Genomic DNA, 13,958 nt, shown 5'->3' on the forward strand with positions numbered 1-13,958 from the left:
TCTTTGTGGCGTTCTCTGTATTTCCTGAATTTGAATGTTGGCCTGGCTTGCTAGATTGGGGAAGTTCTCCTGGATAATATCCTGCAGAGTGTTTTCCAACTTGGTTCCTTTCTCCACGTCACTTTCAGGTACACCAATCAGACGTAGATTTGGTCTTTTCACATAGTCCCATATTTTTTGAAGGCTTTGTTTGTTTCTTTTTATTCTTTTTTCTCTAAACTGCTCTTCTTGCTTCATTTCATTCGTTTGCTCTTCCATCATTGATACCCTTTCTTCCAGTTGATCGAATTGGCTACTGAAGCTTGTGCATGTGTCACGCAGTTCTTGTGCCATGGTTTTCAGCTCCATCAGGTCATTTAAGGACTTCTCTACATTGGTTATTCTAGTTAGCCATTCATCTAATCTTTTTTCAAGGTTTTTAACTTCTTTGCGATGGGTTCAAACTTCCTCCTTTAGCTCAGAGAAGTTTGATCATCTGAAGCCTTCTTCTCTCAACTCGTCAGTCATTCTCCATCCAGCTTTGTTCCTTTCCTGGTGAGGAGCTGCATTCCTTTGGAGGAGTAGAGGCACTCTGATTTTTATAATTTTCAGTTTTTCTGCTCTGTTTTTTCCCCATGTTTGTGGTTTTATCTACCTTTGGTCTTTGATGATGGTGACGTACAGATGGGGTTTTGGTGTGGATGTCCTTTCTGTTTGTTAGTTTTCCTTCTAACAGTCAGGACCCTCAGCTGCAAGTCTGTTGGAGTTTGCCGGAGGTCCATTCCAGACCGTTTTTGCCTGGGTATCAGCAGCGGAGACTGCAGAACAGCGAATATTGGTGAACAGCAAATGTTGCTGCCTGATCATTCCTCTGGAAGTTTCGTCTCAGAGGGGTACCCGGCCTTGTGAGGTGTCAGTCTGCCCCTACTGGGGAGTGCCTCCCAGTTAGGCTACTCAGAGGTCAGGGACCCACTTGAGGAGGCAGTCTGTCTGTTCTCAAATCTCAAACACCATGCTGGGAGAACCACTACTCTCTTCAAAGCTGTCAGACAGGGACATTTAAGTCTGCAGAAGTTTCTGCTGCCTTTTGTTTGGCTATGCCCTGCCCCCAGAGGTGGAGTCTACAGAAGCAGGCAGGCCTCCTTGATTGAGCAGCTGTGGGCTCCACCCAGTTCAAGCTTCCCGACCACTTTGTTTACCAACTCAAGCCTCAGCAGTGGCAGGCACCCCTCCCCCAGCCTCTCTGCCACCTTGCAGTTGGATCTCAGACTGCTGTGCTAGCAATGAGCAAGACTCCCTGGGCATGGGACCCTCTGAGCCAGGTGCGTGATATAATCTCCTGGTGTGCCATTTGCTAAGACTATTGGAAAAGCGCAGTATTAGGGTGGGAGTGATCCGATTTTCCAGGTGCTGTCTGTCACAGATTTGCTTGGCTAGGAAAGGGAATTCCCTGACCCCTTGCACTTACTGGGTGAGGTGATTCTTCGCCCTGCTTCAGCTCACACTCGGTGTGCTGCACCCACTGTCTGACAAGCCCCAGTGAGATGAACCTTGCACCTCAGTTGGAAATGCAGAAATCACCCATCTTCTGCATTGCTCATGCTGGGAGCTGTAGACTGCAGCTTTTCCTATTTGGCCATCTTGGAACCACCCAAAATCATTCTTTTTTTATGGCTGCATAGTATTCCATGGTGTATATGTGCCACATTTTCTTTACACAGTCTATCATTGATGGGTATTTGGATTTGTTCCAAGTGTTTGCTGTTGTAAATAGTACTGCAATAAACATATGTGTGCATGTGTCTTTATAGCAGATAATTTGTAATCCTTTGGATATATACCCAGTAATGTGATTGCTGGTTCAAATGGTATTTCTAGTTCTAGATCCTTGAGGAATCACCACACTGTTTTCCACAATGGTTGTACTAATTTACACTCCCACCAACAGTGTAAAAGCATTCCTATTTCTCCACAGCCTCATCAGCATCTGTTGTTTCCTGACTTTTTAATGATCACCATTCTAACTGGTGTGGGATGGTATCTCATTGTGGTTTTGATTTGCATTTCTCTAATGACCAGTGATGATGAGCTTTTTGCATATGTTTGTTGGCTGCATAAATGTCTTCTTTTGAGAAGTGTCTGTTCATTTCCTTTGCCCACTTTTTAATGGGATTGTTTGGTTGTTTCTTATAAATTTGTTTAGGTTCCTTGTAGATTCTGAATATTAGACCTTTGTCAGATGGATAGATTGCAAAAATTTTCTCCCATTCTGTAGGTTGCCTGTTCACTCTGATGATAGTTTCTTTTGCAGTGAAGAAGCTCTTTAATGAGACCCCATTTGTCAATTTTGGCTTTTGTTGCAGTTGCTTTGGTGTCATGGAGTCTCTACCCATGCCTATGTTCTGAACGGTATTGCCTAGGTTTTCTTCTAGGGTTTTTATGGTTTTGGGTTTTACATTTAAGTCTTTAATCCATCTTGAGTTAATTTTTATATAAGGAGTAAGGAAGAGGTCTAGTTTCTGTTTTCTGCATATGGCTAGCCAGTTTTCTCAGCACCATTTATTAAATAGGGAATTTTTCCCCATTTCTTGTTTTTGTCAGGTTTGTTGAAGATCAAATTGTTGTAGATGTGTGATGTTATTTTTGAGGCCTCTGTTCTGTTCCATTGGTCTATATATCTGTTTTGGTACCAGCACCATGCTGTTTTGGTTACCGTAGCCTTGTAGTATAGTTTGAAGTCAGGTAGTGTGATGCTTCCAGCTTTGTTCTTTTTGCTTAGGATTGTCTTGGCTATACGGGCTTTTTTTTAAATATGAAATTTAAAGTAGTTTTTTCTAATTTTGCATAGAAAGCCAAAGGTATCTTGATGAGAATAGCATTGAATCTATAAATTACTCTGGGCAGTATGGCCATTTTCACAATATTGATTCTTCCTATCCATTAGCATGGATTTTTTTTCCATTTATTTGTGTCCTGTCTTATTTCCTTGAGCAGAAGTTTGTAGTTCTCCTTGAAGAGGTCCTTCACATCCCTTGTAAGTAATATTGTAGGTATTTTATTCTCTTTGTAGCAATTGTAAATGTGAGTTCACTCATGATTTGGCTCTCTGCTTGTCTATTATTGGTGTATACGAATGCTTGTGATTTTTGCATATTGATTTTGTATCCTGAGACTTTGCTGAAGTTGCTTATCAGCTTAAGGAGTTTTGGGGCTGAGAGGATGGGGTTTTCTAAATATACAATCATGCCATCTGCAAACAGAGACAATTTGACTTCCTCTCTTCCTATTTGAATACCCTTTATTTATTTCTCTTGCCTGATTTCCCTGGCCAGAACTTCCAATACTATGTTGAATAGGAGTGGTGAGAGAGGGCATCCTTGTATTGTGCTGGTTTTCAAAGGAATGCTTCCAGATTTTGTCCATTCAGTATGACATTGGCTATGGGTTTTTCACGAATAGATCTTATTATTTTGAGATGTGTTTCATCAATACCTGGTTTATTGAGAGTTTTTAACATGAAGGGATGTTGAATTGTATCAAAGGCCTTTTCTGCATCTATTGAGATAATCATGTGGTTTTTGTCATTGGTTCTGTTTATGTGATGGATTACGTTTATTGATTTGTGTATGTTGAACCAGCCTTGCATCCCAGGGAAGAAGCTGACTTGATCATAGTGGATAAGCTTTTTTGTATGCTTCTGGATTCAGTTTGCCAGTATTTTATTGAGGATTTTCACATCAATGTTCATCAGGGATATTGGCCTGAAATTTTTTTTGTGTATCTCTGCCAGGTTTTGATAGCAGGATGATGCTGACCTCATAAAATGAGTTAGAGAGGAGTCCCTCTTTTTCTATTGTTTGGAAGAGTTTCAGAAGGAATGGTATCAGCTCCTATTTCTACCTCTGGTAGAATAAGGCAGGCCTGGTGGTAACAAAATCCCTCAGCATTTGCTTGTCTGTAAAGGATTTTATTTCTCCTTCACTTATGAAGCTTAGTTTAGCTGGATATGAAATTCTGGGTTGAAAATTGTTTTCTTTAGTAATGTTGAATATTGGCCCCCACTCTCTTCTGGCTTGTAGGGTTTCTGCAGAGAGATCTGCTGTTAGTCTGAGAGTCTTCCCTTTGTAAGTAACCTGACCTTTCTTTCAGGGTGCCTTTAACATGTTTTCCTTCGTTTCAACCTTGGAGAATCTGATGATTATGTGTCTTGGGTTGCTCTTCTCAAGGACTATCTTAGTGGTGTTCTCTGTATTTCCTGAATTTGAATGTTGGCCTGTTTGCTAGGTTGGGGAACTTCACCTGGATAATATCCTGAAGTGTGTTTTCCAACTTGGTTCCATTATCTCTGTCACTTTCAGGTAAACCAATCAATCATACGTTTGGTCTTTTCACATAGTCCCATATTTCTTGGAGGCTTTGTTTGTTCCTTTTCATTCTTTTTTTCTCTAACCTTGCCTTCATAGCTTATTTCAGTAAGGCAGTCTTCAGTCTCTGATATCCTCTCTTCTGCTTGATCCATTCAGCTAATGATACTTGTGTATGCTTCACGAAGTTCTCATGCTGTGTTTTTCAGCTCCATCAGGTCATTTATGTTCTTCTCTAAACTGCTTATTCTAGTTAGCAGTTCCTGTAACCTTTTATTAAGGTTCTTAGCTTCCTTGCATTGGGTTAGAACAGGCTTCTTTAGCTCAGAGGAGTTTGTTTTTACCTACCTTCTGAAGCCTATTTCTGTCAATTCATCAATCTCTTTCTCCTTCCAGTCTTGTGCCCTTGCTGGAGAGCAGTTGTGATCATTTGGAGAAGAGGCATTCTGGTTTTTGGAATTTTCAGCATTTTTGCACTGGTTTTTCCTCATCTTCATGGATTTATCTACCTTTGATTTTTGAGGATGATAACCTTTGGGTGGGTTTTTTGTGTGGGGGTCTTTTTTGTAGATGTTGATGTTGTTGCTTTCTGTTTGTTAATTTTTCTTCTAACAGCCAGGACCCTTTTCTTCAGGTCTGCTGCAGTTTGCTGGGGGTCTACTCCAGACCCTGTTACACCTGATATCACTAGTGGAGGCTACAGAACAGCAAAGATTGCTGCCTGCTCCTTCCTCTGGAATCTTCATCCCAGTGGGGCACTGGCCTGATGCCAGCCAGAGCTGTCCTGTATGAGGTATGTGTCAACCCCTGTTGGGAGGTCTCTCCCAGTCAGGGGGCATGGGGGTCAGAGACCCACTTGAGGAGGCAGTTTATCCCTTAGCAGAGCTGGTGCACTGTGCTTGGAGAATCCTCCTTGTCAGGATCAGCTGCTCTCTTCAGAGCCGGCAGGCAGGAAAGATTAAATCTGCTGAAGCTGTGCCCACAGCAGTCCTTTCCTGCAGGTGCTGTGTCCCAAGGAGATGGGCATTTTTTCTGTAAGCTCCTGACTGGGGCTGCTGCCTTTCCTTCAGAGATGCCCTCCCCAGTTAAGAGGAATCTAGAGAAGCAGTCTGGCCACAGTCACTTTGCTGCCCTGTGGTGAATTCTGCTCAGTCCCAACCTCCCAGCCTCCTTAGCACTGTCAGGGGAAAACCACCTACTAAAGCCTCAGTAATGGCAGACGTCCCTTCCCCCACTCCAAGCTTGATGGTCCCAGGTCAACTTCAGATTGCTGTGCTGGCAGTGAGAATTTCAAGCCAGTGGTTCTTAGCTTGCTGGCCTCTGTGGGAGTGGGACCCACTGAGCAAGACCACTTGGCTCCCTGCCTTCAGCCCCCTTTCCAGGGGAGTGAACAGTTCTGTCTCACTGGGGTTCCAGGTGCCACTGGGGTACAAAAAGAAGAAACTCCTGCAGCTAGCTCAGTGTCTGCCCAAATAGCCACCCAGTTTTGTGCTTGAAACCTAGGGCCCTTGTGGTGTTGGCACAAGAGGGAATCTCCTGATCTGTGGATTGCAAAAACCGTGGGAAAAGTGTAGTAACCTGGCTGGGTAGCAGAGTCCCTCACGCTTCTCTTGGCTCAAGGAGGGCGGTCCCCTGGCTCCATGCACTTCCTAGGTGAAGCAACGCCACACCCTGCTTCTACTCACTCTCCATAGGTTGCACCCACTGCCTAACCAGTCCTAGTGAGATAAACTGGGTACCTCAGTTAGAAATGCAGAAATAACCTGCCTTCTGCATTGGTCTTGCTGGTAGGTGCAGACCAGAGCATTTCCTATTCAGCCATCTTGGCCCCTCACCAATGGATAAGATTTTCTTTTTAAAAGTTAAAATGTAATTTAAAACCCAAATAACAAAACAACTAATATAGTTGTTAACAGTGACTTTCTATGTAATAGCATGTACATCTAGTACACTGGACCAAAAATTGCATTTCTAATATAGCTAAACAAATAAGATGCAAAATAAATCGATTGAAAAACTGTAGACAAAACATACAAGCAAAACAAGGTGGCTTATATTTACTAAATGAAGTAGAAATTTAAGGTAGAAGAAAGTTGAGAAGATACATAAGGAAGGGGGTTAAACCTGTAATGGTTTGTCATTGGTTGTGGCAGGTGATGGCACAGAGGAGTTAGGTGGTGGAGGGTCAATTTCAGGATCTGATAAGATATTCTCCATCATGTTGATGTTGCTATATCCATTTCTCAGGGAATGGGGTTTGATGCTTTTGGATGAAGAAAGTTGCTAAATAGAGCTTTGTTCTTTGCTGATGCTCCTCTTGTTTACTTTCATACACGTCTTTCTCTGGTTCCAAAAAGACATTGGGCCATTTTTGAAAGAAAGGCTTTTATCATATTGCCACCATGGTCAAGGACATTATTTTGCACTGCCATAAATTCTTTGACGTCAGCTGCATTTAGTGGTTTGGTTAGCTACTCTTCGGGTTTTTTTTAATCAATAATCTCTTCGGCAAATTGACATTGCACATCCAGCTGCACGAATTCAGTAGTTCATTATTTATTTATTTATTTATTTATTTATTTATTTATTTATTTATTTTGAGAGGGAATCTCGTTCTGTCTCCCAGGCTGGAGTGCAGTGGTGCGATCTCGGCTCACTGCAACCTCTGCCTCCCGGGTTTAAGCAATTCTCCTGCCTCAGCCTCCCCAGTAGCTGGGACTACAAGAGCATGCCACCACACCTGGCTAATTTTTTGTATTTTTAGTAGAGATGGGGTTTCACCGTATTAGCCAGGATGGTCTCGATCTCCTGACCTCATGATCTGCCTGCCTCAGCCTCCCAAAGTGCTGGGATTACAGGCGTGAGCCACTGCACACAGACAAAATTTGGTAGTTCTTTAGTCTGAGATTTCAAAACCTTCCAAGATATTTTTATGTGTTTCTGCAAAGAGAGCTTCCTTTGGAAGGGTGGATATATTTACTGTGGTGTCGAACATCTATTTATAAAAACTTTTGAGGTTAGTGGCCAGGTGCAGTGGCTCACTCCTGTAATCCCAGCACTTTGGGAGGCCAAGGTGGGTGGATCACCTGAGGTCGAGAGTTCAAGACCAGCCTGACCAACATGGAGAAACCCCATCTCTACTAAAAATACAAAATTAGCTGGACGTGGTGGCACATGCCTATAATCCCAGCTACTTGGGAGGCTGAGGCAGAAGAATCGCTGGAACCCAGTAGGCGGAGGTTGCGGTGAGCCAAGATCGTACCATTGCTCTCCAGCCTGGGCAACAAGATTGAAACTCTGTCCCCCAAAAACAAACAAACAAACAAAAAAACACCTTTTGAAATTAGTTTTGTTTGTGGGCTTGGTTTCTTTCCGTTTGTGACCCTTTGCTGCCTCACATAGTACTACTAACATCCAAGAAGCATATTCCCTAAATTGTCTCCGTTCATACTGTTTGAAATGTCTACATGTAATTCTAACATGAATATCAATGGTATGTGGGATGTAATTTGAGAATTTTCTCAGAATATGTTTTGTTTAAACTACTGAACTGAGGTTTGTAGAGGCAAATTAACTTTTTCACTTCTAAACTTTGCTTGAAAAATATTTTTTCTTTTTTTTCTTTTACTTTTTATTTATTTATTTTTTGAGACAAGGTCTCACTCTGTCACCCAGGCTGGAGTGCAGTGGCGAGATCTTGGTTCACTGCAACCTTCACTTCCTGGGCTCAAGTGATCCTCCCATTTTGGTCTCCCAAGTAGCTGGGACTGCAGGTGTGTGCCACCATGCCTAGCTAATTTTTGTATTTTCTGTAGAGATGGTGTTTTGCTGCCTCTGTCTCCCAAAGTGCTGCGATTACAGGTGTAAGCCACTGGGCCCATTCTATTTTTTTATTTTTTTGTGGATACATGGTAGGTGTATACATTTGTGTATACATTTATGGGGTACATAAGAAATTTTGGTACAGGCGTGCAATAGTCTAATAACTATATCAAGGAAAATTGGGCATTCATCCCCTCAAGCATTCATCCTTTTTGTTACAAATAATCCAACTATCATCTTTTAGTTAGTTTAAAATATACAATTAAATTATTATTGACTATAGTCACCCTGCTGTGCTATCAAATATTAGGTCTTATTCATTCTTTCTAACTATTTTTTTTTTACCCATTAAGCATCCCCACCTCATTCCCAACCCCCGACCCCTGCTGACCCCCACAGCCACTACACTCTTTCCAGCCTCTGGTTAACTGCCACTCTATCCTGTATCCTTGACATTGGTCTGAGCAAAAATTTCTTGGGTAATGCCCTAGTAGCATAGGCAACAAAAGCAAAAATGGTCAAATGTGATCATATTAAGTTAAAAAGCTTCTGCATAACAAATGAAAAACCAACAAAGTGAAGAGACAACCCATATAATGGCAGAAAATATTTGCAAACTACCCATCTGAAATATGTTGTAGTAAGAGATACCTATGTTCCACAAAGTGTTTGAGTTAAAAACCAAAATGCTTTATATCAAGATAGGCTAACTGGAGAATGATTTTGTGGAATATGCATCAGTTATTCACAAATCAATGCTAATAAATGTTCAAACATTTGAATATTTTTTAGATAAATGTGAAATAAACAAAAAGAAATTAATCATATGAATATATGTGTAATCATTAAATAAACTGAACCAGTTATCAAAATTCTACTCTTCTGTAAAAGGAAAAACTCCCTGCCTTATTTTAGGAAGTTAGTGTAATCTTGACACCAAAATGGCATATGAATACAATGAGGAAGAAAAATTTTAAAACAATCTTATTAACAAACATAAATTAAACATAAGTAAAATTCCTAAGTAAAATATTGGCAAACTAAATTCACTACTGTACATAATAAATAACACGATCAATTAGAGTTTGTCTCAAGATTATAAGAATAATTTACCATTAGAAAAAAATCTATTAATGCAGGCACCTATTAACAGGTAAATGGATCAAAAAATCATATAATTATTTCAATATATCTAGACAAAGCATTCAATAACCTATTCATATTGACACTCTTAGGAAGCTAGGGATAGAAAGTAATTTCTTTAACCTGATAAAGTGTTATCTACAGAAAACCTGCTTGCTCCTCAAAATTGTAAAGGCTTCAAAAACAATGATCATCTGAGAAACTGCCATTGTCTAGAGGAGTCTTAAAAAGAAAGGAAGACTAAATGTAACATGGTATCCTGGATAGGATTCCAGAACAGAAAAAAAATTAGGTAAAAATTAAGGAAATCTAAATAAAGTATGGACTTTCCTTAATAATTATGTATTAGTATTGCTTCATTAATTGTGACCAATGTATCATACTAACATAAAAATTAACAATTGGGGAAACTGCATGTAGGATATACAGCAACTCTCTAGACTATCTCTTCACAACTTCTTTGTAAATCCAATCTAGATGAACCCTTGTCTCTTGTAAGTGTTTTACACTTAAACTCTATTTTTGTCTGAGATTAGTATGACCACTCTAGTTCCTTTTTGATTACTATTTGCAATAATATCTTCTTCCATCTTTTCAATTCCAACCTATGTTTGTTCCTAGGTCTAATATGAGTCCCTGAGAGACAGCATGTGGTGGGATCATGGTTTTTTTAATTAATATTTTTAGCCTTTTTACCTATCTATAGCATTTTATTGGGGAATTTGATCCATTTATATTTAAAGTAATTATGGACAGGGAAGGACCGACTTTTGCCGTTTGTTATTTGTTTTCTGTGTCTTATAGCTTCCTTTGTCCCTCATTTCCTCCATTACTACCTTCCCTTGTGTTTAGTTGGCTTTTTATGGTGACACTTTTTTATTACCGTCTCATTTCCTTTCATGTAGATTCTATAAATATTTTCTTTGTGATTACCATAAAGATTATATATAATATCCTAAAGTTATAAAATCTATTTTGAATTAATACCAACTTAACTTCAATTTCATAAAAAACCTTTACTTCTTTAGAGCTCTATCCCTTCCTCCTAACTCCATATTATTGTCCCAAATTAGATGTTTATATATGCACCCACTAACATAGACTTATAATTGTTTTATGCAGTTATGTTTTCAATATTGTAGAAAATACAGAGTTTACAAATAAAATTACAATAATTCTGATTTTTATATTTTATTATGTGTTTCCTTTTACTGAAGATCTTTCTATCTTCATAAAGCTTTGAATAAGAGAATTTGGTAAGGTTTATGGGTACAGATCAATATAATAATAATGGTTAACAATTTTTTTTTTGAGATAGGGTCTCTCTCTGTAGCCCAGGCTGGAGTGCAGTGGTGTGATCACAGCTCACTGTAGCCTTGGTCTCCTGGGTTCAAGTAATTCTCCCACCTCAGCCTCCTGAGTCATGGGAACACAGGCCCATGCCACAAGGCCTGGCTAATTTTTGTATTCTTTGTAGAGATGAGGTTTTGCCATGTTGCCCAGGCTAATATCAAACTCCTGGGCTCAAGTGATCTGCCTGCATTGGCCTCCCAAAGTGCTGGGATGACAAGCATGAGCCACCATGCCTGGCCAATAGTTAAAAATTTTGTTTGCGTGTATTATGTACCAGATATTGTGCTAAGTATGTTAAGTGTAAACTCTATTAATATTCACATCAATCATATGAGAGGACTACTGTAACCACCCCGTTTTACAGAGTTGGAAACTGGACCCAGAATTTACTAATCTGTTCAAGTAAGTGGTGGAACTAGGATTTGAATTCCATCAATCTGGATCCAGAGAGAATGCTCTCAATCACTATGTCGCACTGTTTCTCAAAGTTAATACCTACTCCCTGCATCAGCTACTTTAAAATGTCATTAAAAGACATAGATCCCATTCACGATGTCAAAAATAAGTAAATAAATGCAACCTTATTGGAGGTCATTTTAGATGGTCTAAATAAATGGGAGGATACAGTCGCTCATGTTTGGGAAGTATCAAACTAAGTATCTAAAACATGGAAGCTATCCCCAGATTAATCCAGCAATTCAATGCAATTCTATCAAAATCTCTAAAAGGTTGTGTGTGTGTGTGTGTGTGTGTGTGTGTGTGTGTGTGTGTCTGCATGTACACAACTTCTAGGTGGTTCCTAAATTAACAGGGAAAAGAGCTAAGAATAGCTCAGATTATTTTGAACCACAGGACTAAAGAAAGGGAACATACATCCCTGATATCAAGATTTATAGTAAAGCAACTATACTTTGGTTAAAACCAGATGGTATGATGGACCAATGAGTGGATAAATAAAACGTGTTATACACATAAAATAGAATATTATTCAACCTTAAAAAGGAAGGAAATTCTGGCACATGCTGAAGACATTATACTAAGTGAAATAAGCCAGTCACAAAAGGGCAAATATTGCATAACATATGAGATACTTAAATGAGTTAAATTTATAGACAAATTAAGGAGAATGGTAGTTACTGGGGGGTAATGGGTTATACACATAAAATAGAATATTATTCAACCTTAAAAAGGAAGGAAATTCTGGCACATTCTACAACATGGAAGAACCTTGAAGACATTATAGTAAGTGAAATAAGCCAGTCACAAAAGGGCAAATATTGCATAATACATGACATACTTAAGCGAGTTAAGTTTATAGACAAATTAAGGAGAATGGTAGTTACCAGGGAGTAATGGGATGTTACTGTTTAATATGTGCAGCATTTCATTTTGGGATCATGAAAACTTTCTGGTTATGAATAGTAGTGATGGTTGCACAACAACATCAGTGTACTTAATGCCACTGAATTGTACACTCAAAAAGGATTAAAATGATAAATTCTATGTATCTTTTACCATAATTTTTAAATAAAAACATGGCATAGAGCAGGAATGGACAACTAGATCAATAGTAAAAAATACCCACAGAAACAGAACCATGAGAGCTTGGTGTATGATAGAAGAGACATTAAAATCAGCAGGGAAAATGAGGGACTAATCAATAAACAGTGTTGGACAACTGGCTATTTATATGGTAAAACATAAAATTAGGCTGGGCACGGTGGCTCACGCCTGTAATCCCCGCACTTTGGAAGGTCGAGGTGGGTGGATCACAAGGTCAGGAGTTCAAGACCAGCCTGGCCAAGACGGTGAAACCTCGTCTCTACTAAAAATACAAAAAAAATTAGCTGGGTGTGGTGGCATGCGACTGTAATCCCAGCTACTGGGGAGCTGAGGCAGAGAATTTCTTTAACCTGGGAGGTGGAGGTTGCAGTGAGCCAAGATTGTGCCACTGCACTCCAGCCTGGGCAACAGAGCAAGACCCCATCTCAAAAAAAAAAAAATTAGATTCCTATCTCACCTCATACACAAATTAAATTACAGTTGAATGACATTATCAAACCATGAAGGCTAAACTTTAATTTTTTTAGAAAAAATATATGGTGATATCTGTATGATAGTGCAAAAGATTTCTTGAACAAGGTATGGAAGGTAAGGTAGTTTCCTACAGCTGCTGGAACAAAATGTCACAACATTTTGTGCTTTTCTGTTGCTTTCAACAACAGAAATGTACTCTCTTATAGTTCTGGGGCCCAGAAGTCTGAAATCAAGGTGTCAGCAAGGTCGTGCTTCCTCTGAGATTGTGTAGAATCAATCCTTCCTTGTTTCTTCTGAGCTTCTGATGATGGCTGTCAATCCTTGGTCATGCTTTGGCTCCCAGAGGCATCACTCCATTCTGTGTCTGTAATCACCAGTGTTCTCCCCGTGTGTCTTTGAAACCAAATAACCAAATTCCCTTCTTTTTTTTTTGAGACAGAGTCTCTCTGTCACCCAGGCTGGAGTTGCAGTGGCGCGATCTTGGCTCGCTGCAAGTTCCGCCTCCCGGGTTCACGCTATTCTCCTGCCTCAGCCTCCCAAGTAGCTGGGACTACAGGCACCCATCACCTCGCCTGGCTAATTTTTTTGTATTTTTAGTAGAGATGGGGTTTCACCATGTTAGCCAGGATGGTCTCAATCTCCTGACCTCGTGATCCACCCACCTCGGCCTCCCAAAGTGCTGGGATTAAAGGCGTGAGCCACCGCGCCCGGCCCCAAATTTCTCTCTTCTTACAAAAATGCCAGTGGGCCAGGTGCAGTGGCTCATGCCTGTAATCCCAGCACTTTGGGAGGCCAAGGGGGGTGGATCACCTGGGTCAGGAGTTCAAGACCAGCCTGGCCAACATGGCAAAAACCCATCTCTACTAAAAATACAAAAATTAGCCGGGAATGGTGGTGCACACCTGTAATTCCCAGCTACTTAGGAGGCTGAGGCAGGAAAATCGCTTGAACCTGGGAGGCGGAGTTTGCAGTGAACTGAGATTAAGCCATTGCACTCCAGCCTGGGTGACAGAGAGACTCAGTCTCAAAAAAAAAATAAAAAAAAAGAATACTAATCATATTGTATTAAGGGCCCATCCTTTTCCAGTATGACCTTATCTTAACTAGTTACATTCACAATGGCCCTATGTCCAAATAAGGTTATATTCTGAGGTACTGGTGAGTAGGACTTCAACATATCTTTCCCGAGGACACAGCACAACTCAACCCAGAACAAAAATATTAGCCATAAATAAAAGAACTGATACATTTGATCATATT

Source organism: Pongo pygmaeus, chromosome 2 (assembly GCF_028885625.2).
Source record: "Pongo pygmaeus isolate AG05252 chromosome 2, NHGRI_mPonPyg2-v2.0_pri, whole genome shotgun sequence".
Lineage (NCBI taxonomy): Eukaryota > Metazoa > Chordata > Mammalia > Primates > Hominidae > Pongo > Pongo pygmaeus.